Raw genomic sequence first — 17,733 nt, 5'->3', positions numbered from 1 at the left:
CGCAGCTCCTGTGACCGCCGTGCAGCGTCGGTAGCGTGGCCGAGCGGTCTAAGGCGCTGGTTTCAGGCACCAGTCTCCTCGGAGGCGTGGGTTCGAATCCCACCGCTGCCAATGTTTTCTGTCTCGAAAGCCGCAGCACTGATTACCCGCGACGAAAGCAGCGCAGCAAGCCGTGAGCGTCTCTTTCTTAAATGGTCGTAGCACAGTGCGCGGTGCAACGACATGATTCACAGGCGCCGTTTGGTGTCATAGTGGCTGGCGTTCGTCTCTACGAAATGAGTCCCGAGCATGCCGCTGTACAAAGTGGGAGCGTATAATTTTGTAGTTGTCGTTTAGTAGCGTGTGTATAGATTGCTGTGTTCGCTGGAGTAGCCCTTGTGCCGTTGTCCGGTGTGGTCTAGTGGCTAGGATACCTGGCTCTCACCCAGGAGGCCCGGGTTCGATTCCCGGTACCGGAAAAGCGAGCGCAATTTGTTGCTCCTCTTATGCGACTTGGCCCGACTTAGCTCGACTGACGCTTCGCTGACGCTTGCAGAAAACTACGTTAAGTACGATTCGTGGTCACAAGTGACGGCGAGAGCGATGCGACATCTGTCCACCTCTTATCGAGGCACATACCTGTGGTGAACAGAGTAGGAGGACTGCAAGACACTGCCACGGGGGTTGAATGCAGCTAACCACACTGCTTAGTGTCCTTACATCGCAGACACGTTCGTTTGCCAGTATACATATAATGGAGACCGCGTCTGACACAGTGGTGTGTGGGCCGAGCTTTGCTGTGCATTGCAACATGCAGTCGCGAGGACTGCCCTCGGCGGTGCTTCCGTGGCCGTGATCGTCTAGTGGTTAGGACATTGCGTTGTGGCCGCAATAACCCAGGTTCGAATCCTGGTCACGGCAATTTTTAAAGTTTTGCCTTGGTGTCGCTGCAGTGACGGTTGTGACTCAGTGTTTGAAATCACGGTGCCCTCTTGATTTTTCACTCATGTTCCGCAGGCTGCAGGTGGCACTACCAATTCTTTATCAACACGCAATGCCGCCACACGAGAGCGCGGGCAGCTACCTGTGTAGTTACTCTCTATTCGAAAAGGGCAGTTGTTTGAGGTGCAATGGATGAGCAGCCAGTCGCAGCTGTGTCGTGCACTGTTTCTACAAAAGCGAAGAGCACTGGCACAGGTAGCGTGGCCGAGCGGTCTAAGGCGCTGGTTTAAGGCACCAGTCTCTTCGGAGGCGTGGGTTCGAATCCCACCGCTGCCACATTTTTCTGTTTTTTGTGCCATTGTGGTGTTTTCTCGTGGGGTAGAACGCAGCTCCTGTGACCGCCGTGCAGCGTCGGTAGCGTGGCCGAGCGGTCTAAGGCGCTGGTTTCAGGCACCAGTCTCCTCGGAGGCGTGGGTTCGAATCCCACCGCTGCCAATGTTTTCTGTCTCGAAAGCCGCAGCACTGATTACCCGCGACGAAAGCAGCGCAGCAAGCCGTGAGCGTCTCTTTCTTAAATTGTCGTAGCACAGTGCGCGGTGCAACGACATGATTCACAGGCGCCGTTTGGTGTCATAGTGGCTGGCGTTCGTCTCTACGAAATGAGTCCCGAGCATGCCGCTGTACAAAGTGGGAGCGTATAATTTTGTAGTTGTCGTTTAGTAGCGTGTGTATAGATTGCTGTGTTCGCTGGAGTAGCCCTTGTGCCGTTGTCCGGTGTGGTCTAGTGGCTAGGATACCTGGCTCTCACCCAGGAGGCCCGGGTTCGATTCCCGGTACCGGAAAAGCGAGCGCAATTTGTTGCTCCTCTTATGCGACTTGGCCCGACTTAGCTCGACTGACGCTTCGCTGACGCTTGCAGAAAACTACGTTAAGTACGATTCGTGGTCACAAGTGACGGCGAGAGCGATGCGACATCTGTCCACCTCTTATCGAGGCACATACCTGTGGTGAACAGAGTAGGAGGACTGCAAGACACTGCCACGGGGGTTGAATGCAGCTAACCACACTGCTTAGTGTCCTTACATCGCAGACACGTTCGTTTGCCAGTATACATATAATGGAGACCGCGTCTGACACAGTGGTGTGTGGGCCGAGCTTTGCTGTGCATTGCAACATGCAGTCGCGAGGACTGCCCTCGGCGGTGCTTCCGTGGCCGTGATCGTCTAGTGGTTAGGACATTGCGTTGTGGCCGCAATAACCCAGGTTCGAATCCTGGTCACGGCAATTTTTAAAGTTTTGCCTTGGTGTCGCTGCAGTGACGGTTGTGACTCAGTGTTTGAAATCACGGTGCCCTCTTGATTTTTCACTCATGTTCCGCAGGCTGCAGGTGGCACTACCAATTCTTTATCAACACGCAATGCCGCCACACGAGAGCGCGGGCAGCTACCTGTGTAGTTACTCTCTATTCGAAAAGGGCAGTTGTTTGAGGTGCAATGGATGAGCAGCCAGTCGCAGCTGTGTCGTGCACTGTTTCTACAAAAGCGAAGAGCACTGGCACAGGTAGCGTGGCCGAGCGGTCTAAGGCGCTGGTTTAAGGCACCAGTCTCTTCGGAGGCGTGGGTTCGAATCCCACCGCTGCCACATTTTTCTGTTTTTTGTGCCATTGTGGTGTTTTCTCGTGGGGTAGAACGCAGCTCCTGTGACCGCCGTGCAGCGTCGGTAGCGTGGCCGAGCGGTCTAAGGCGCTGGTTTCAGGCACCAGTCTCCTCGGAGGCGTGGGTTCGAATCCCACCGCTGCCAATGTTTTCTGTCTCGAAAGCCGCAGCACTGATTACCCGCGACGAAAGCAGCGCAGCAAGCCGTGAGCGTCTCTTTCTTAAATTGTCGTAGCACAGTGCGCGGTGCAACGACATGATTCACAGGCGCCGTTTGGTGTCATAGTGGCTGGCGTTCGTCTCTACGAAATGAGTCCCGAGCATGCCGCTGTACAAAGTGGGAGCGTATAATTTTGTAGTTGTCGTTTAGTAGCGTGTGTATAGATTGCTGTGTTCGCTGGAGTAGCCCTTGTGCCGTTGTCCGGTGTGGTCTAGTGGCTAGGATACCTGGCTCTCACCCAGGAGGCCCGGGTTCGATTCCCGGTACCGGAAAAGCGAGCGCAATTTGTTGCTCCTCTTATGCGACTTGGCCCGACTTAGCTCGACTGACGCTTCGCTGACGCTTGCAGAAAACTACGTTAAGTACGATTCGTGGTCACAAGTGACGGCGAGAGCGATGCGACATCTGTCCACCTCTTATCGAGGCACATACCTGTGGTGAACAGAGTAGGAGGACTGCAAGACACTGCCACGGGGGTTGAATGCAGCTAACCACACTGCTTAGTGTCCTTACATCGCAGACACGTTCGTTTGCCAGTATACATATAATGGAGACCGCGTCTGACACAGTGGTGTGTGGGCCGAGCTTTGCTGTGCATTGCAACATGCAGTCGCGAGGACTGCCCTCGGCGGTGCTTCCGTGGCCGTGATCGTCTAGTGGTTAGGACATTGCGTTGTGGCCGCAATAACCCAGGTTCGAATCCTGGTCACGGCAATTTTTAAAGTTTTGCCTTGGTGTCGCTGCAGTGACGGTTGTGACTCAGTGTTTGAAATCACGGTGCCCTCTTGATTTTTCACTCATGTTCCGCAGGCTGCAGGTGGCACTACCAATTCTTTATCAACACGCAATGCCGCCACACGAGAGCGCGGGCAGCTACCTGTGTAGTTACTCTCTATTCGAAAAGGGCAGTTGTTTGAGGTGCAATGGATGAGCAGCCAGTCGCAGCTGTGTCGTGCACTGTTTCTACAAAAGCGAAGAGCACTGGCACAGGTAGCGTGGCCGAGCGGTCTAAGGCGCTGGTTTAAGGCACCAGTCTCTTCGGAGGCGTGGGTTCGAATCCCACCGCTGCCACATTTTTCTGTTTTTTGTGCCATTGTGGTGTTTTCTCGTGGGGTAGAACGCAGCTCCTGTGACCGCCGTGCAGCGTCGGTAGCGTGGCCGAGCGGTCTAAGGCGCTGGTTTCAGGCACCAGTCTCCTCGGAGGCGTGGGTTCGAATCCCACCGCTGCCAATGTTTTCTGTCTCGAAAGCCGCAGCACTGATTACCCGCGACGAAAGCAGCGCAGCAAGCCGTGAGCGTCTCTTTCTTAAATGGTCGTAGCACAGTGCGCGGTGCAACGACATGATTCACAGGCGCCGTTTGGTGTCATAGTGGCTGGCGTTCGTCTCTACGAAATGAGTCCCGAGCATGCCGCTGTACAAAGTGGGAGCGTATAATTTTGTAGTTGTCGTTTAGTAGCGTGTGTATAGATTGCTGTGTTCGCTGGAGTAGCCCTTGTGCCGTTGTCCGGTGTGGTCTAGTGGCTAGGATACCTGGCTCTCACCCAGGAGGCCCGGGTTCGATTCCCGGTACCGGAAAAGCGAGCGCAATTTGTTGCTCCTCTTATGCGACTTGGCCCGACTTAGCTCGACTGACGCTTCGCTGACGCTTGCAGAAAACTACGTTAAGTACGATTCGTGGTCACAAGTGACGGCGAGAGCGATGCGACATCTGTCCACCTCTTATCGAGGCACATACCTGTGGTGAACAGAGTAGGAGGACTGCAAGACACTGCCACGGGGGTTGAATGCAGCTAACCACACTGCTTAGTGTCCTTACATCGCAGACACGTTCGTTTGCCAGTATACATATAATGGAGACCGCGTCTGACACAGTGGTGTGTGGGCCGAGCTTTGCTGTGCATTGCAACATGCAGTCGCGAGGACTGCCCTCGGCGGTGCTTCCGTGGCCGTGATCGTCTAGTGGTTAGGACATTGCGTTGTGGCCGCAATAACCCAGGTTCGAATCCTGGTCACGGCAATTTTTAAAGTTTTGCCTTGGTGTCGCTGCAGTGACGGTTGTGACTCAGTGTTTGAAATCACGGTGCCCTCTTGATTTTTCACTCATGTTCCGCAGGCTGCAGGTGGCACTACCAATTCTTTATCAACACGCAATGCCGCCACACGAGAGCGCGGGCAGCTACCTGTGTAGTTACTCTCTATTCGAAAAGGGCAGTTGTTTGAGGTGCAATGGATGAGCAGCCAGTCGCAGCTGTGTCGTGCACTGTTTCTACAAAAGCGAAGAGCACTGGCACAGGTAGCGTGGCCGAGCGGTCTAAGGCGCTGGTTTAAGGCACCAGTCTCTTCGGAGGCGTGGGTTCGAATCCCACCGCTGCCACATTTTTCTGTTTTTTGTGCCATTGTGGTGTTTTCTCGTGGGGTAGAACGCAGCTCCTGTGACCGCCGTGCAGCGTCGGTAGCGTGGCCGAGCGGTCTAAGGCGCTGGTTTCAGGCACCAGTCTCCTCGGAGGCGTGGGTTCGAATCCCACCGCTGCCAATGTTTTCTGTCTCGAAAGCCGCAGCACTGATTACCCGCGACGAAAGCAGCGCAGCAAGCCGTGAGCGTCTCTTTCTTAAATTGTCGTAGCACAGTGCGCGGTGCAACGACATGATTCACAGGCGCCGTTTGGTGTCATAGTGGCTGGCGTTCGTCTCTACGAAATGAGTCCCGAGCATGCCGCTGTACAAAGTGGGAGCGTATAATTTTGTAGTTGTCGTTTAGTAGCGTGTGTATAGATTGCTGTGTTCGCTGGAGTAGCCCTTGTGCCGTTGTCCGGTGTGGTCTAGTGGCTAGGATACCTGGCTCTCACCCAGGAGGCCCGGGTTCGATTCCCGGTACCGGAAAAGCGAGCGCAATTTGTTGCTCCTCTTATGCGACTTGGCCCGACTTAGCTCGACTGACGCTTCGCTGACGCTTGCAGAAAACTACGTTAAGTACGATTCGTGGTCACAAGTGACGGCGAGAGCGATGCGACATCTGTCCACCTCTTATCGAGGCACATACCTGTGGTGAACAGAGTAGGAGGACTGCAAGACACTGCCACGGGGGTTGAATGCAGCTAACCACACTGCTTAGTGTCCTTACATCGCAGACACGTTCGTTTGCCAGTATACATATAATGGAGACCGCGTCTGACACAGTGGTGTGTGGGCCGAGCTTTGCTGTGCATTGCAACATGCAGTCGCGAGGACTGCCCTCGGCGGTGCTTCCGTGGCCGTGATCGTCTAGTGGTTAGGACATTGCGTTGTGGCCGCAATAACCCAGGTTCGAATCCTGGTCACGGCAATTTTTAAAGTTTTGCCTTGGTGTCGCTGCAGTGACGGTTGTGACTCAGTGTTTGAAATCACGGTGCCCTCTTGATTTTTCACTCATGTTCCGCAGGCTGCAGGTGGCACTACCAATTCTTTATCAACACGCAATGCCGCCACACGAGAGCGCGGGCAGCTACCTGTGTAGTTACTCTCTATTCGAAAAGGGCAGTTGTTTGAGGTGCAATGGATGAGCAGCCAGTCGCAGCTGTGTCGTGCACTGTTTCTACAAAAGCGAAGAGCACTGGCACAGGTAGCGTGGCCGAGCGGTCTAAGGCGCTGGTTTAAGGCACCAGTCTCTTCGGAGGCGTGGGTTCGAATCCCACCGCTGCCACATTTTTCTGTTTTTTGTGCCATTGTGGTGTTTTCTCGTGGGGTAGAACGCAGCTCCTGTGACCGCCGTGCAGCGTCGGTAGCGTGGCCGAGCGGTCTAAGGCGCTGGTTTCAGGCACCAGTCTCCTCGGAGGCGTGGGTTCGAATCCCACCGCTGCCAATGTTTTCTGTCTCGAAAGCCGCAGCACTGATTACCCGCGACGAAAGCAGCGCAGCAAGCCGTGAGCGTCTCTTTCTTAAATGGTCGTAGCACAGTGCGCGGTGCAACGACATGATTCACAGGCGCCGTTTGGTGTCATAGTGGCTGGCGTTCGTCTCTACGAAATGAGTCCCGAGCATGCCGCTGTACAAAGTGGGAGCGTATAATTTTGTAGTTGTCGTTTAGTAGCGTGTGTATAGATTGCTGTGTTCGCTGGAGTAGCCCTTGTGCCGTTGTCCGGTGTGGTCTAGTGGCTAGGATACCTGGCTCTCACCCAGGAGGCCCGGGTTCGATTCCCGGTACCGGAAAAGCGAGCGCAATTTGTTGCTCCTCTTATGCGACTTGGCCCGACTTAGCTCGACTGACGCTTCGCTGACGCTTGCAGAAAACTACGTTAAGTACGATTCGTGGTCACAAGTGACGGCGAGAGCGATGCGACATCTGTCCACCTCTTATCGAGGCACATACCTGTGGTGAACAGAGTAGGAGGACTGCAAGACACTGCCACGGGGGTTGAATGCAGCTAACCACACTGCTTAGTGTCCTTACATCGCAGACACGTTCGTTTGCCAGTATACATATAATGGAGACCGCGTCTGACACAGTGGTGTGTGGGCCGAGCTTTGCTGTGCATTGCAACATGCAGTCGCGAGGACTGCCCTCGGCGGTGCTTCCGTGGCCGTGATCGTCTAGTGGTTAGGACATTGCGTTGTGGCCGCAATAACCCAGGTTCGAATCCTGGTCACGGCAATTTTTAAAGTTTTGCCTTGGTGTCGCTGCAGTGACGGTTGTGACTCAGTGTTTGAAATCACGGTGCCCTCTTGATTTTTCACTCATGTTCCGCAGGCTGCAGGTGGCACTACCAATTCTTTATCAACACGCAATGCCGCCACACGAGAGCGCGGGCAGCTACCTGTGTAGTTACTCTCTATTCGAAAAGGGCAGTTGTTTGAGGTGCAATGGATGAGCAGCCAGTCGCAGCTGTGTCGTGCACTGTTTCTACAAAAGCGAAGAGCACTGGCACAGGTAGCGTGGCCGAGCGGTCTAAGGCGCTGGTTTAAGGCACCAGTCTCTTCGGAGGCGTGGGTTCGAATCCCACCGCTGCCACATTTTTCTGTTTTTTGTGCCATTGTGGTGTTTTCTCGTGGGGTAGAACGCAGCTCCTGTGACCGCCGTGCAGCGTCGGTAGCGTGGCCGAGCGGTCTAAGGCGCTGGTTTCAGGCACCAGTCTCCTCGGAGGCGTGGGTTCGAATCCCACCGCTGCCAATGTTTTCTGTCTCGAAAGCCGCAGCACTGATTACCCGCGACGAAAGCAGCGCAGCAAGCCGTGAGCGTCTCTTTCTTAAATTGTCGTAGCACAGTGCGCGGTGCAACGACATGATTCACAGGCGCCGTTTGGTGTCATAGTGGCTGGCGTTCGTCTCTACGAAATGAGTCCCGAGCATGCCGCTGTACAAAGTGGGAGCGTATAATTTTGTAGTTGTCGTTTAGTAGCGTGTGTATAGATTGCTGTGTTCGCTGGAGTAGCCCTTGTGCCGTTGTCCGGTGTGGTCTAGTGGCTAGGATACCTGGCTCTCACCCAGGAGGCCCGGGTTCGATTCCCGGTACCGGAAAAGCGAGCGCAATTTGTTGCTCCTCTTATGCGACTTGGCCCGACTTAGCTCGACTGACGCTTCGCTGACGCTTGCAGAAAACTACGTTAAGTACGATTCGTGGTCACAAGTGACGGCGAGAGCGATGCGACATCTGTCCACCTCTTATCGAGGCACATACCTGTGGTGAACAGAGTAGGAGGACTGCAAGACACTGCCACGGGGGTTGAATGCAGCTAACCACACTGCTTAGTGTCCTTACATCGCAGACACGTTCGTTTGCCAGTATACATATAATGGAGACCGCGTCTGACACAGTGGTGTGTGGGCCGAGCTTTGCTGTGCATTGCAACATGCAGTCGCGAGGACTGCCCTCGGCGGTGCTTCCGTGGCCGTGATCGTCTAGTGGTTAGGACATTGCGTTGTGGCCGCAATAACCCAGGTTCGAATCCTGGTCACGGCAATTTTTAAAGTTTTGCCTTGGTGTCGCTGCAGTGACGGTTGTGACTCAGTGTTTGAAATCACGGTGCCCTCTTGATTTTTCACTCATGTTCCGCAGGCTGCAGGTGGCACTACCAATTCTTTATCAACACGCAATGCCGCCACACGAGAGCGCGGGCAGCTACCTGTGTAGTTACTCTCTATTCGAAAAGGGCAGTTGTTTGAGGTGCAATGGATGAGCAGCCAGTCGCAGCTGTGTCGTGCACTGTTTCTACAAAAGCGAAGAGCACTGGCACAGGTAGCGTGGCCGAGCGGTCTAAGGCGCTGGTTTAAGGCACCAGTCTCTTCGGAGGCGTGGGTTCGAATCCCACCGCTGCCACATTTTTCTGTTTTTTGTGCCATTGTGGTGTTTTCTCGTGGGGTAGAACGCAGCTCCTGTGACCGCCGTGCAGCGTCGGTAGCGTGGCCGAGCGGTCTAAGGCGCTGGTTTCAGGCACCAGTCTCCTCGGAGGCGTGGGTTCGAATCCCACCGCTGCCAATGTTTTCTGTCTCGAAAGCCGCAGCACTGATTACCCGCGACGAAAGCAGCGCAGCAAGCCGTGAGCGTCTCTTTCTTAAATTGTCGTAGCACAGTGCGCGGTGCAACGACATGATTCACAGGCGCCGTTTGGTGTCATAGTGGCTGGCGTTCGTCTCTACGAAATGAGTCCCGAGCATGCCGCTGTACAAAGTGGGAGCGTATAATTTTGTAGTTGTCGTTTAGTAGCGTGTGTATAGATTGCTGTGTTCGCTGGAGTAGCCCTTGTGCCGTTGTCCGGTGTGGTCTAGTGGCTAGGATACCTGGCTCTCACCCAGGAGGCCCGGGTTCGATTCCCGGTACCGGAAAAGCGAGCGCAATTTGTTGCTCCTCTTATGCGACTTGGCCCGACTTAGCTCGACTGACGCTTCGCTGACGCTTGCAGAAAACTACGTTAAGTACGATTCGTGGTCACAAGTGACGGCGAGAGCGATGCGACATCTGTCCACCTCTTATCGAGGCACATACCTGTGGTGAACAGAGTAGGAGGACTGCAAGACACTGCCACGGGGGTTGAATGCAGCTAACCACACTGCTTAGTGTCCTTACATCGCAGACACGTTCGTTTGCCAGTATACATATAATGGAGACCGCGTCTGACACAGTGGTGTGTGGGCCGAGCTTTGCTGTGCATTGCAACATGCAGTCGCGAGGACTGCCCTCGGCGGTGCTTCCGTGGCCGTGATCGTCTAGTGGTTAGGACATTGCGTTGTGGCCGCAATAACCCAGGTTCGAATCCTGGTCACGGCAATTTTTAAAGTTTTGCCTTGGTGTCGCTGCAGTGACGGTTGTGACTCAGTGTTTGAAATCACGGTGCCCTCTTGATTTTTCACTCATGTTCCGCAGGCTGCAGGTGGCACTACCAATTCTTTATCAACACGCAATGCCGCCACACGAGAGCGCGGGCAGCTACCTGTGTAGTTACTCTCTATTCGAAAAGGGCAGTTGTTTGAGGTGCAATGGATGAGCAGCCAGTCGCAGCTGTGTCGTGCACTGTTTCTACAAAAGCGAAGAGCACTGGCACAGGTAGCGTGGCCGAGCGGTCTAAGGCGCTGGTTTAAGGCACCAGTCTCTTCGGAGGCGTGGGTTCGAATCCCACCGCTGCCACATTTTTCTGTTTTTTGTGCCATTGTGGTGTTTTCTCGTGGGGTAGAACGCAGCTCCTGTGACCGCCGTGCAGCGTCGGTAGCGTGGCCGAGCGGTCTAAGGCGCTGGTTTCAGGCACCAGTCTCCTCGGAGGCGTGGGTTCGAATCCCACCGCTGCCAATGTTTTCTGTCTCGAAAGCCGCAGCACTGATTACCCGCGACGAAAGCAGCGCAGCAAGCCGTGAGCGTCTCTTTCTTAAATTGTCGTAGCACAGTGCGCGGTGCAACGACATGATTCACAGGCGCCGTTTGGTGTCATAGTGGCTGGCGTTCGTCTCTACGAAATGAGTCCCGAGCATGCCGCTGTACAAAGTGGGAGCGTATAATTTTGTAGTTGTCGTTTAGTAGCGTGTGTATAGATTGCTGTGTTCGCTGGAGTAGCCCTTGTGCCGTTGTCCGGTGTGGTCTAGTGGCTAGGATACCTGGCTCTCACCCAGGAGGCCCGGGTTCGATTCCCGGTACCGGAAAAGCGAGCGCAATTTGTTGCTCCTCTTATGCGACTTGGCCCGACTTAGCTCGACTGACGCTTCGCTGACGCTTGCAGAAAACTACGTTAAGTACGATTCGTGGTCACAAGTGACGGCGAGAGCGATGCGACATCTGTCCACCTCTTATCGAGGCACATACCTGTGGTGAACAGAGTAGGAGGACTGCAAGACACTGCCACGGGGGTTGAATGCAGCTAACCACACTGCTTAGTGTCCTTACATCGCAGACACGTTCGTTTGCCAGTATACATATAATGGAGACCGCGTCTGACACAGTGGTGTGTGGGCCGAGCTTTGCTGTGCATTGCAACATGCAGTCGCGAGGACTGCCCTCGGCGGTGCTTCCGTGGCCGTGATCGTCTAGTGGTTAGGACATTGCGTTGTGGCCGCAATAACCCAGGTTCGAATCCTGGTCACGGCAATTTTTAAAGTTTTGCCTTGGTGTCGCTGCAGTGACGGTTGTGACTCAGTGTTTGAAATCACGGTGCCCTCTTGATTTTTCACTCATGTTCCGCAGGCTGCAGGTGGCACTACCAATTCTTTATCAACACGCAATGCCGCCACACGAGAGCGCGGGCAGCTACCTGTGTAGTTACTCTCTATTCGAAAAGGGCAGTTGTTTGAGGTGCAATGGATGAGCAGCCAGTCGCAGCTGTGTCGTGCACTGTTTCTACAAAAGCGAAGAGCACTGGCACAGGTAGCGTGGCCGAGCGGTCTAAGGCGCTGGTTTAAGGCACCAGTCTCTTCGGAGGCGTGGGTTCGAATCCCACCGCTGCCACATTTTTCTGTTTTTTGTGCCATTGTGGTGTTTTCTCGTGGGGTAGAACGCAGCTCCTGTGACCGCCGTGCAGCGTCGGTAGCGTGGCCGAGCGGTCTAAGGCGCTGGTTTCAGGCACCAGTCTCCTCGGAGGCGTGGGTTCGAATCCCACCGCTGCCAATGTTTTCTGTCTCGAAAGCCGCAGCACTGATTACCCGCGACGAAAGCAGCGCAGCAAGCCGTGAGCGTCTCTTTCTTAAATTGTCGTAGCACAGTGCGCGGTGCAACGACATGATTCACAGGCGCCGTTTGGTGTCATAGTGGCTGGCGTTCGTCTCTACGAAATGAGTCCCGAGCATGCCGCTGTACAAAGTGGGAGCGTATAATTTTGTAGTTGTCGTTTAGTAGCGTGTGTATAGATTGCTGTGTTCGCTGGAGTAGCCCTTGTGCCGTTGTCCGGTGTGGTCTAGTGGCTAGGATACCTGGCTCTCACCCAGGAGGCCCGGGTTCGATTCCCGGTACCGGAAAAGCGAGCGCAATTTGTTGCTCCTCTTATGCGACTTGGCCCGACTTAGCTCGACTGACGCTTCGCTGACGCTTGCAGAAAACTACGTTAAGTACGATTCGTGGTCACAAGTGACGGCGAGAGCGATGCGACATCTGTCCACCTCTTATCGAGGCACATACCTGTGGTGAACAGAGTAGGAGGACTGCAAGACACTGCCACGGGGGTTGAATGCAGCTAACCACACTGCTTAGTGTCCTTACATCGCAGACACGTTCGTTTGCCAGTATACATATAATGGAGACCGCGTCTGACACAGTGGTGTGTGGGCCGAGCTTTGCTGTGCATTGCAACATGCAGTCGCGAGGACTGCCCTCGGCGGTGCTTCCGTGGCCGTGATCGTCTAGTGGTTAGGACATTGCGTTGTGGCCGCAATAACCCAGGTTCGAATCCTGGTCACGGCAATTTTTAAAGTTTTGCCTTGGTGTCGCTGCAGTGACGGTTGTGACTCAGTGTTTGAAATCACGGTGCCCTCTTGATTTTTCACTCATGTTCCGCAGGCTGCAGGTGGCACTACCAATTCTTTATCAACACGCAATGCCGCCACACGAGAGCGCGGGCAGCTACCTGTGTAGTTACTCTCTATTCGAAAAGGGCAGTTGTTTGAGGTGCAATGGATGAGCAGCCAGTCGCAGCTGTGTCGTGCACTGTTTCTACAAAAGCGAAGAGCACTGGCACAGGTAGCGTGGCCGAGCGGTCTAAGGCGCTGGTTTAAGGCACCAGTCTCTTCGGAGGCGTGGGTTCGAATCCCACCGCTGCCACATTTTTCTGTTTTTTGTGCCATTGTGGTGTTTTCTCGTGGGGTAGAACGCAGCTCCTGTGACCGCCGTGCAGCGTCGGTAGCGTGGCCGAGCGGTCTAAGGCGCTGGTTTCAGGCACCAGTCTCCTCGGAGGCGTGGGTTCGAATCCCACCGCTGCCAATGTTTTCTGTCTCGAAAGCCGCAGCACTGATTACCCGCGACGAAAGCAGCGCAGCAAGCCGTGAGCGTCTCTTTCTTAAATTGTCGTAGCACAGTGCGCGGTGCAACGACATGATTCACAGGCGCCGTTTGGTGTCATAGTGGCTGGCGTTCGTCTCTACGAAATGAGTCCCGAGCATGCCGCTGTACAAAGTGGGAGCGTATAATTTTGTAGTTGTCGTTTAGTAGCGTGTGTATAGATTGCTGTGTTCGCTGGAGTAGCCCTTGTGCCGTTGTCCGGTGTGGTCTAGTGGCTAGGATACCTGGCTCTCACCCAGGAGGCCCGGGTTCGATTCCCGGTACCGGAAAAGCGAGCGCAATTTGTTGCTCCTCTTATGCGACTTGGCCCGACTTAGCTCGACTGACGCTTCGCTGACGCTTGCAGAAAACTACGTTAAGTACGATTCGTGGTCACAAGTGACGGCGAGAGCGATGCGACATCTGTCCACCTCTTATCGAGGCACATACCTGTGGTGAACAGAGTAGGAGGACTGCAAGACACTGCCACGGGGGTTGAATGCAGCTAACCACACTGCTTAGTGTCCTTACATCGCAGACACGTTCGTTTGCCAGTATACATATAATGGAGACCGCGTCTGACACAGTGGTGTGTGGGCCGAGCTTTGCTGTGCATTGCAACATGCAGTCGCGAGGACTGCCCTCGGCGGTGCTTCCGTGGCCGTGATCGTCTAGTGGTTAGGACATTGCGTTGTGGCCGCAATAACCCAGGTTCGAATCCTGGTCACGGCAATTTTTAAAGTTTTGCCTTGGTGTCGCTGCAGTGACGGTTGTGACTCAGTGTTTGAAATCACGGTGCCCTCTTGATTTTTCACTCATGTTCCGCAGGCTGCAGGTGGCACTACCAATTCTTTATCAACACGCAATGCCGCCACACGAGAGCGCGGGCAGCTACCTGTGTAGTTACTCTCTATTCGAAAAGGGCAGTTGTTTGAGGTGCAATGGATGAGCAGCCAGTCGCAGCTGTGTCGTGCACTGTTTCTACAAAAGCGAAGAGCACTGGCACAGGTAGCGTGGCCGAGCGGTCTAAGGCGCTGGTTTAAGGCACCAGTCTCTTCGGAGGCGTGGGTTCGAATCCCACCGCTGCCACATTTTTCTGTTTTTTGTGCCATTGTGGTGTTTTCTCGTGGGGTAGAACGCAGCTCCTGTGACCGCCGTGCAGCGTCGGTAGCGTGGCCGAGCGGTCTAAGGCGCTGGTTTCAGGCACCAGTCTCCTCGGAGGCGTGGGTTCGAATCCCACCGCTGCCAATGTTTTCTGTCTCGAAAGCCGCAGCACTGATTACCCGCGACGAAAGCAGCGCAGCAAGCCGTGAGCGTCTCTTTCTTAAATTGTCGTAGCACAGTGCGCGGTGCAACGACATGATTCACAGGCGCCGTTTGGTGTCATAGTGGCTGGCGTTCGTCTCTACGAAATGAGTCCCGAGCATGCCGCTGTACAAAGTGGGAGCGTATAATTTTGTAGTTGTCGTTTAGTAGCGTGTGTATAGATTGCTGTGTTCGCTGGAGTAGCCCTTGTGCCGTTGTCCGGTGTGGTCTAGTGGCTAGGATACCTGGCTCTCACCCAGGAGGCCCGGGTTCGATTCCCGGTACCGGAAAAGCGAGCGCAATTTGTTGCTCCTCTTATGCGACTTGGCCCGACTTAGCTCGACTGACGCTTCGCTGACGCTTGCAGAAAACTACGTTAAGTACGATTCGTGGTCACAAGTGACGGCGAGAGCGATGCGACATCTGTCCACCTCTTATCGAGGCACATACCTGTGGTGAACAGAGTAGGAGGACTGCAAGACACTGCCACGGGGGTTGAATGCAGCTAACCACACTGCTTAGTGTCCTTACATCGCAGACACGTTCGTTTGCCAGTATACATATAATGGAGACCGCGTCTGACACAGTGGTGTGTGGGCCGAGCTTTGCTGTGCATTGCAACATGCAGTCGCGAGGACTGCCCTCGGCGGTGCTTCCGTGGCCGTGATCGTCTAGTGGTTAGGACATTGCGTTGTGGCCGCAATAACCCAGGTTCGAATCCTGGTCACGGCAATTTTTAAAGTTTTGCCTTGGTGTCGCTGCAGTGACGGTTGTGACTCAGTGTTTGAAATCACGGTGCCCTCTTGATTTTTCACTCATGTTCCGCAGGCTGCAGGTGGCACTACCAATTCTTTATCAACACGCAATGCCGCCACACGAGAGCGCGGGCAGCTACCTGTGTAGTTACTCTCTATTCGAAAAGGGCAGTTGTTTGAGGTGCAATGGATGAGCAGCCAGTCGCAGCTGTGTCGTGCACTGTTTCTACAAAAGCGAAGAGCACTGGCACAGGTAGCGTGGCCGAGCGGTCTAAGGCGCTGGTTTAAGGCACCAGTCTCTTCGGAGGCGTGGGTTCGAATCCCACCGCTGCCACATTTTTCTGTTTTTTGTGCCATTGTGGTGTTTTCTCGTGGGGTAGAACGCAGCTCCTGTGACCGCCGTGCAGCGTCGGTAGCGTGGCCGAGCGGTCTAAGGCGCTGGTTTCAGGCACCAGTCTCCTCGGAGGCGTGGGTTCGAATCCCACCGCTGCCAATGTTTTCTGTCTCGAAAGCCGCAGCACTGATTACCCGCGACGAAAGCAGCGCAGCAAGCCGTGAGCGTCTCTTTCTTAAATTGTCGTAGCACAGTGCGCGGTGCAACGACATGATTCACAGGCGCCGTTTGGTGTCATAGTGGCTGGCGTTCGTCTCTACGAAATGAGTCCCGAGCATGCCGCTGTACAAAGTGGGAGCGTATAATTTTGTAGTTGTCGTTTAGTAGCGTGTGTATAGATTGCTGTGTTCGCTGGAGTAGCCCTTGTGCCGTTGTCCGGTGTGGTCTAGTGGCTAGGATACCTGGCTCTCACCCAGGAGGCCCGGGTTCGATTCCCGGTACCGGAAAAGCGAGCGCAATTTGTTGCTCCTCTTATGCGACTTGGCCCGACTTAGCTCGACTGACGCTTCGCTGACGCTTGCAGAAAACTACGTTAAGTACGATTCGTGGTCACAAGTGACGGCGAGAGCGATGCGACATCTGTCCACCTCTTATCGAGGCACATACCTGTGGTGAACAGAGTAGGAGGACTGCAAGACACTGCCACGGGGGTTGAATGCAGCTAACCACACTGCTTAGTGTCCTTACATCGCAGACACGTTCGTTTGCCAGTATACATATAATGGAGACCGCGTCTGACACAGTGGTGTGTGGGCCGAGCTTTGCTGTGCATTGCAACATGCAGTCGCGAGGACTGCCCTCGGCGGTGCTTCCGTGGCCGTGATCGTCTAGTGGTTAGGACATTGCGTTGTGGCCGCAATAACCCAGGTTCGAATCCTGGTCACGGCAATTTTTAAAGTTTTGCCTTGGTGTCGCTGCAGTGACGGTTGTGACTCAGTGTTTGAAATCACGGTGCCCTCTTGATTTTTCACTCATGTTCCGCAGGCTGCAGGTGGCACTACCAATTCTTTATCAACACGCAATGCCGCCACACGAGAGCGCGGGCAGCTACCTGTGTAGTTACTCTCTATTCGAAAAGGGCAGTTGTTTGAGGTGCAATGGATGAGCAGCCAGTCGCAGCTGTGTCGTGCACTGTTTCTACAAAAGCGAAGAGCACTGGCACAGGTAGCGTGGCCGAGCGGTCTAAGGCGCTGGTTTAAGGCACCAGTCTCTTCGGAGGCGTGGGTTCGAATCCCACCGCTGCCACATTTTTCTGTTTTTTGTGCCATTGTGGTGTTTTCTCGTGGGGTAGAACGCAGCTCCTGTGACCGCCGTGCAGCGTCGGTAGCGTGGCCGAGCGGTCTAAGGCGCTGGTTTCAGGCACCAGTCTCCTCGGAGGCGTGGGTTCGAATCCCACCGCTGCCAATGTTTTCTGTCTCGAAAGCCGCAGCACTGATTACCCGCGACGAAAGCAGCGCAGCAAGCCGTGAGCGTCTCTTTCTTAAATTGTCGTAGCACAGTGCGCGGTGCAACGACATGATTCACAGGCGCCGTTTGGTGTCATAGTGGCTGGCGTTCGTCTCTACGAAATGAGTCCCGAGCATGCCGCTGTACAAAGTGGGAGCGTATAATTTTGTAGTTGTCGTTTAGTAGCGTGTGTATAGATTGCTGTGTTCGCTGGAGTAGCCCTTGTGCCGTTGTCCGGTGTGGTCTTGTGGCTAGGATACCTGGCTCTCACCCAGGAGGCCCGGGTTCGATTCCCGGTACCGGAAAAGCGAGCGCAATTTGTTGCTCCTCTTATGCGACTTGGCCCGACTTAGCTCGACTGACGCTTCGCTGACGCTTGCAGAAAACTACGTTAAGTACGATTCGTGGTCACAAGTGACGGCGAGAGCGATGCGACATCTGTCCCCCTCTTATCGAGGCACATACCTGTGGTGAACAGAGTAGGAGGACTGCAAGACACTGCCACGGGGGTTGAATGCAGCTAACCACACTGCTTAGTGTCCTTACATCGCAGACACGTTCGTTTGCCAGTATACATATAATGGAGACCGCGTCTGACACAGTGGTGTGTGGGCC

General features: G+C 54.5%; 54 non-coding genes across 54 annotated transcripts; all 54 read left to right on the top strand.

The window, feature by feature from the left end:
- The first annotated feature begins 29 nt into the window (after positions 1 to 29).
- Positions 30 to 111, top strand: Trnal-cag (transfer RNA leucine (anticodon CAG)). The gene has a single exon. It is a non-coding gene; the product is annotated as a tRNA-Leu (tRNA).
- A 275-nt stretch (positions 112 to 386) lies between these two features.
- Trnae-cuc (transfer RNA glutamic acid (anticodon CUC)) lies at positions 387 to 458 on the top strand. Its single transcript has one exon. It is a non-coding gene; the product is annotated as a tRNA-Glu (tRNA).
- A 370-nt stretch (positions 459 to 828) lies between these two features.
- Trnah-gug (transfer RNA histidin (anticodon GUG)) lies at positions 829 to 900 on the top strand. Its single transcript has one exon. It is a non-coding gene; the product is annotated as a tRNA-His (tRNA).
- Positions 901 to 1,175: 275 nt separating this feature from the next.
- Trnal-aag (transfer RNA leucine (anticodon AAG)) lies at positions 1,176 to 1,257 on the top strand. Its single transcript has one exon. It is a non-coding gene; the product is annotated as a tRNA-Leu (tRNA).
- Positions 1,258 to 1,334: 77 nt separating this feature from the next.
- On the top strand, positions 1,335 to 1,416 carry Trnal-cag (transfer RNA leucine (anticodon CAG)). The gene has a single exon. It is a non-coding gene; the product is annotated as a tRNA-Leu (tRNA).
- A 275-nt stretch (positions 1,417 to 1,691) lies between these two features.
- On the top strand, positions 1,692 to 1,763 carry Trnae-cuc (transfer RNA glutamic acid (anticodon CUC)). Its single transcript has one exon. It is a non-coding gene; the product is annotated as a tRNA-Glu (tRNA).
- Positions 1,764 to 2,133: 370 nt separating this feature from the next.
- Trnah-gug (transfer RNA histidin (anticodon GUG)) lies at positions 2,134 to 2,205 on the top strand. Its single transcript has one exon. It is a non-coding gene; the product is annotated as a tRNA-His (tRNA).
- A 275-nt stretch (positions 2,206 to 2,480) lies between these two features.
- Positions 2,481 to 2,562, top strand: Trnal-aag (transfer RNA leucine (anticodon AAG)). The gene has a single exon. It is a non-coding gene; the product is annotated as a tRNA-Leu (tRNA).
- Positions 2,563 to 2,639: 77 nt separating this feature from the next.
- Positions 2,640 to 2,721, top strand: Trnal-cag (transfer RNA leucine (anticodon CAG)). The gene has a single exon. It is a non-coding gene; the product is annotated as a tRNA-Leu (tRNA).
- Positions 2,722 to 2,996: 275 nt separating this feature from the next.
- Trnae-cuc (transfer RNA glutamic acid (anticodon CUC)) lies at positions 2,997 to 3,068 on the top strand. The gene has a single exon. It is a non-coding gene; the product is annotated as a tRNA-Glu (tRNA).
- A 370-nt stretch (positions 3,069 to 3,438) lies between these two features.
- Trnah-gug (transfer RNA histidin (anticodon GUG)) lies at positions 3,439 to 3,510 on the top strand. The gene has a single exon. It is a non-coding gene; the product is annotated as a tRNA-His (tRNA).
- A 275-nt stretch (positions 3,511 to 3,785) lies between these two features.
- Positions 3,786 to 3,867, top strand: Trnal-aag (transfer RNA leucine (anticodon AAG)). Its single transcript has one exon. It is a non-coding gene; the product is annotated as a tRNA-Leu (tRNA).
- Positions 3,868 to 3,944: 77 nt separating this feature from the next.
- On the top strand, positions 3,945 to 4,026 carry Trnal-cag (transfer RNA leucine (anticodon CAG)). Its single transcript has one exon. It is a non-coding gene; the product is annotated as a tRNA-Leu (tRNA).
- A 275-nt stretch (positions 4,027 to 4,301) lies between these two features.
- On the top strand, positions 4,302 to 4,373 carry Trnae-cuc (transfer RNA glutamic acid (anticodon CUC)). The gene has a single exon. It is a non-coding gene; the product is annotated as a tRNA-Glu (tRNA).
- A 370-nt stretch (positions 4,374 to 4,743) lies between these two features.
- Positions 4,744 to 4,815, top strand: Trnah-gug (transfer RNA histidin (anticodon GUG)). The gene has a single exon. It is a non-coding gene; the product is annotated as a tRNA-His (tRNA).
- A 275-nt stretch (positions 4,816 to 5,090) lies between these two features.
- On the top strand, positions 5,091 to 5,172 carry Trnal-aag (transfer RNA leucine (anticodon AAG)). Its single transcript has one exon. It is a non-coding gene; the product is annotated as a tRNA-Leu (tRNA).
- Positions 5,173 to 5,249: 77 nt separating this feature from the next.
- Positions 5,250 to 5,331, top strand: Trnal-cag (transfer RNA leucine (anticodon CAG)). The gene has a single exon. It is a non-coding gene; the product is annotated as a tRNA-Leu (tRNA).
- Positions 5,332 to 5,606: 275 nt separating this feature from the next.
- On the top strand, positions 5,607 to 5,678 carry Trnae-cuc (transfer RNA glutamic acid (anticodon CUC)). The gene has a single exon. It is a non-coding gene; the product is annotated as a tRNA-Glu (tRNA).
- Positions 5,679 to 6,048: 370 nt separating this feature from the next.
- Positions 6,049 to 6,120, top strand: Trnah-gug (transfer RNA histidin (anticodon GUG)). Its single transcript has one exon. It is a non-coding gene; the product is annotated as a tRNA-His (tRNA).
- Positions 6,121 to 6,395: 275 nt separating this feature from the next.
- On the top strand, positions 6,396 to 6,477 carry Trnal-aag (transfer RNA leucine (anticodon AAG)). The gene has a single exon. It is a non-coding gene; the product is annotated as a tRNA-Leu (tRNA).
- Positions 6,478 to 6,554: 77 nt separating this feature from the next.
- Positions 6,555 to 6,636, top strand: Trnal-cag (transfer RNA leucine (anticodon CAG)). The gene has a single exon. It is a non-coding gene; the product is annotated as a tRNA-Leu (tRNA).
- A 275-nt stretch (positions 6,637 to 6,911) lies between these two features.
- Trnae-cuc (transfer RNA glutamic acid (anticodon CUC)) lies at positions 6,912 to 6,983 on the top strand. Its single transcript has one exon. It is a non-coding gene; the product is annotated as a tRNA-Glu (tRNA).
- A 370-nt stretch (positions 6,984 to 7,353) lies between these two features.
- On the top strand, positions 7,354 to 7,425 carry Trnah-gug (transfer RNA histidin (anticodon GUG)). Its single transcript has one exon. It is a non-coding gene; the product is annotated as a tRNA-His (tRNA).
- A 275-nt stretch (positions 7,426 to 7,700) lies between these two features.
- Trnal-aag (transfer RNA leucine (anticodon AAG)) lies at positions 7,701 to 7,782 on the top strand. The gene has a single exon. It is a non-coding gene; the product is annotated as a tRNA-Leu (tRNA).
- A 77-nt stretch (positions 7,783 to 7,859) lies between these two features.
- Trnal-cag (transfer RNA leucine (anticodon CAG)) lies at positions 7,860 to 7,941 on the top strand. The gene has a single exon. It is a non-coding gene; the product is annotated as a tRNA-Leu (tRNA).
- A 275-nt stretch (positions 7,942 to 8,216) lies between these two features.
- Positions 8,217 to 8,288, top strand: Trnae-cuc (transfer RNA glutamic acid (anticodon CUC)). Its single transcript has one exon. It is a non-coding gene; the product is annotated as a tRNA-Glu (tRNA).
- A 370-nt stretch (positions 8,289 to 8,658) lies between these two features.
- On the top strand, positions 8,659 to 8,730 carry Trnah-gug (transfer RNA histidin (anticodon GUG)). The gene has a single exon. It is a non-coding gene; the product is annotated as a tRNA-His (tRNA).
- Positions 8,731 to 9,005: 275 nt separating this feature from the next.
- On the top strand, positions 9,006 to 9,087 carry Trnal-aag (transfer RNA leucine (anticodon AAG)). The gene has a single exon. It is a non-coding gene; the product is annotated as a tRNA-Leu (tRNA).
- A 77-nt stretch (positions 9,088 to 9,164) lies between these two features.
- Trnal-cag (transfer RNA leucine (anticodon CAG)) lies at positions 9,165 to 9,246 on the top strand. Its single transcript has one exon. It is a non-coding gene; the product is annotated as a tRNA-Leu (tRNA).
- A 275-nt stretch (positions 9,247 to 9,521) lies between these two features.
- Positions 9,522 to 9,593, top strand: Trnae-cuc (transfer RNA glutamic acid (anticodon CUC)). Its single transcript has one exon. It is a non-coding gene; the product is annotated as a tRNA-Glu (tRNA).
- A 370-nt stretch (positions 9,594 to 9,963) lies between these two features.
- Positions 9,964 to 10,035, top strand: Trnah-gug (transfer RNA histidin (anticodon GUG)). The gene has a single exon. It is a non-coding gene; the product is annotated as a tRNA-His (tRNA).
- Positions 10,036 to 10,310: 275 nt separating this feature from the next.
- Positions 10,311 to 10,392, top strand: Trnal-aag (transfer RNA leucine (anticodon AAG)). Its single transcript has one exon. It is a non-coding gene; the product is annotated as a tRNA-Leu (tRNA).
- A 77-nt stretch (positions 10,393 to 10,469) lies between these two features.
- Positions 10,470 to 10,551, top strand: Trnal-cag (transfer RNA leucine (anticodon CAG)). Its single transcript has one exon. It is a non-coding gene; the product is annotated as a tRNA-Leu (tRNA).
- Positions 10,552 to 10,826: 275 nt separating this feature from the next.
- Positions 10,827 to 10,898, top strand: Trnae-cuc (transfer RNA glutamic acid (anticodon CUC)). The gene has a single exon. It is a non-coding gene; the product is annotated as a tRNA-Glu (tRNA).
- Positions 10,899 to 11,268: 370 nt separating this feature from the next.
- Trnah-gug (transfer RNA histidin (anticodon GUG)) lies at positions 11,269 to 11,340 on the top strand. Its single transcript has one exon. It is a non-coding gene; the product is annotated as a tRNA-His (tRNA).
- A 275-nt stretch (positions 11,341 to 11,615) lies between these two features.
- Positions 11,616 to 11,697, top strand: Trnal-aag (transfer RNA leucine (anticodon AAG)). The gene has a single exon. It is a non-coding gene; the product is annotated as a tRNA-Leu (tRNA).
- Positions 11,698 to 11,774: 77 nt separating this feature from the next.
- On the top strand, positions 11,775 to 11,856 carry Trnal-cag (transfer RNA leucine (anticodon CAG)). Its single transcript has one exon. It is a non-coding gene; the product is annotated as a tRNA-Leu (tRNA).
- Positions 11,857 to 12,131: 275 nt separating this feature from the next.
- Trnae-cuc (transfer RNA glutamic acid (anticodon CUC)) lies at positions 12,132 to 12,203 on the top strand. Its single transcript has one exon. It is a non-coding gene; the product is annotated as a tRNA-Glu (tRNA).
- Positions 12,204 to 12,573: 370 nt separating this feature from the next.
- Trnah-gug (transfer RNA histidin (anticodon GUG)) lies at positions 12,574 to 12,645 on the top strand. Its single transcript has one exon. It is a non-coding gene; the product is annotated as a tRNA-His (tRNA).
- A 275-nt stretch (positions 12,646 to 12,920) lies between these two features.
- Positions 12,921 to 13,002, top strand: Trnal-aag (transfer RNA leucine (anticodon AAG)). Its single transcript has one exon. It is a non-coding gene; the product is annotated as a tRNA-Leu (tRNA).
- A 77-nt stretch (positions 13,003 to 13,079) lies between these two features.
- Positions 13,080 to 13,161, top strand: Trnal-cag (transfer RNA leucine (anticodon CAG)). The gene has a single exon. It is a non-coding gene; the product is annotated as a tRNA-Leu (tRNA).
- A 275-nt stretch (positions 13,162 to 13,436) lies between these two features.
- On the top strand, positions 13,437 to 13,508 carry Trnae-cuc (transfer RNA glutamic acid (anticodon CUC)). The gene has a single exon. It is a non-coding gene; the product is annotated as a tRNA-Glu (tRNA).
- Positions 13,509 to 13,878: 370 nt separating this feature from the next.
- Positions 13,879 to 13,950, top strand: Trnah-gug (transfer RNA histidin (anticodon GUG)). The gene has a single exon. It is a non-coding gene; the product is annotated as a tRNA-His (tRNA).
- Positions 13,951 to 14,225: 275 nt separating this feature from the next.
- Trnal-aag (transfer RNA leucine (anticodon AAG)) lies at positions 14,226 to 14,307 on the top strand. Its single transcript has one exon. It is a non-coding gene; the product is annotated as a tRNA-Leu (tRNA).
- A 77-nt stretch (positions 14,308 to 14,384) lies between these two features.
- On the top strand, positions 14,385 to 14,466 carry Trnal-cag (transfer RNA leucine (anticodon CAG)). Its single transcript has one exon. It is a non-coding gene; the product is annotated as a tRNA-Leu (tRNA).
- A 275-nt stretch (positions 14,467 to 14,741) lies between these two features.
- On the top strand, positions 14,742 to 14,813 carry Trnae-cuc (transfer RNA glutamic acid (anticodon CUC)). Its single transcript has one exon. It is a non-coding gene; the product is annotated as a tRNA-Glu (tRNA).
- A 370-nt stretch (positions 14,814 to 15,183) lies between these two features.
- Trnah-gug (transfer RNA histidin (anticodon GUG)) lies at positions 15,184 to 15,255 on the top strand. The gene has a single exon. It is a non-coding gene; the product is annotated as a tRNA-His (tRNA).
- Positions 15,256 to 15,530: 275 nt separating this feature from the next.
- Positions 15,531 to 15,612, top strand: Trnal-aag (transfer RNA leucine (anticodon AAG)). Its single transcript has one exon. It is a non-coding gene; the product is annotated as a tRNA-Leu (tRNA).
- Positions 15,613 to 15,689: 77 nt separating this feature from the next.
- Positions 15,690 to 15,771, top strand: Trnal-cag (transfer RNA leucine (anticodon CAG)). The gene has a single exon. It is a non-coding gene; the product is annotated as a tRNA-Leu (tRNA).
- A 275-nt stretch (positions 15,772 to 16,046) lies between these two features.
- Positions 16,047 to 16,118, top strand: Trnae-cuc (transfer RNA glutamic acid (anticodon CUC)). The gene has a single exon. It is a non-coding gene; the product is annotated as a tRNA-Glu (tRNA).
- A 370-nt stretch (positions 16,119 to 16,488) lies between these two features.
- On the top strand, positions 16,489 to 16,560 carry Trnah-gug (transfer RNA histidin (anticodon GUG)). The gene has a single exon. It is a non-coding gene; the product is annotated as a tRNA-His (tRNA).
- Positions 16,561 to 16,835: 275 nt separating this feature from the next.
- On the top strand, positions 16,836 to 16,917 carry Trnal-aag (transfer RNA leucine (anticodon AAG)). The gene has a single exon. It is a non-coding gene; the product is annotated as a tRNA-Leu (tRNA).
- A 77-nt stretch (positions 16,918 to 16,994) lies between these two features.
- On the top strand, positions 16,995 to 17,076 carry Trnal-cag (transfer RNA leucine (anticodon CAG)). The gene has a single exon. It is a non-coding gene; the product is annotated as a tRNA-Leu (tRNA).
- Positions 17,077 to 17,351: 275 nt separating this feature from the next.
- On the top strand, positions 17,352 to 17,423 carry Trnae-cuc (transfer RNA glutamic acid (anticodon CUC)). Its single transcript has one exon. It is a non-coding gene; the product is annotated as a tRNA-Glu (tRNA).
- Positions 17,424 to 17,733: the final 310 nt, after the last annotated feature.

The sequence above is a fragment of the Schistocerca gregaria genome, unplaced genomic scaffold (assembly GCF_023897955.1).
Source record: "Schistocerca gregaria isolate iqSchGreg1 unplaced genomic scaffold, iqSchGreg1.2 ptg001368l, whole genome shotgun sequence".
NCBI classification, from domain to species: domain Eukaryota; kingdom Metazoa; phylum Arthropoda; class Insecta; order Orthoptera; family Acrididae; genus Schistocerca; species Schistocerca gregaria.
Note: the sequence above shows the minus strand (reverse complement) of the source record. Positions and strands in the feature narration are given on the sequence as shown.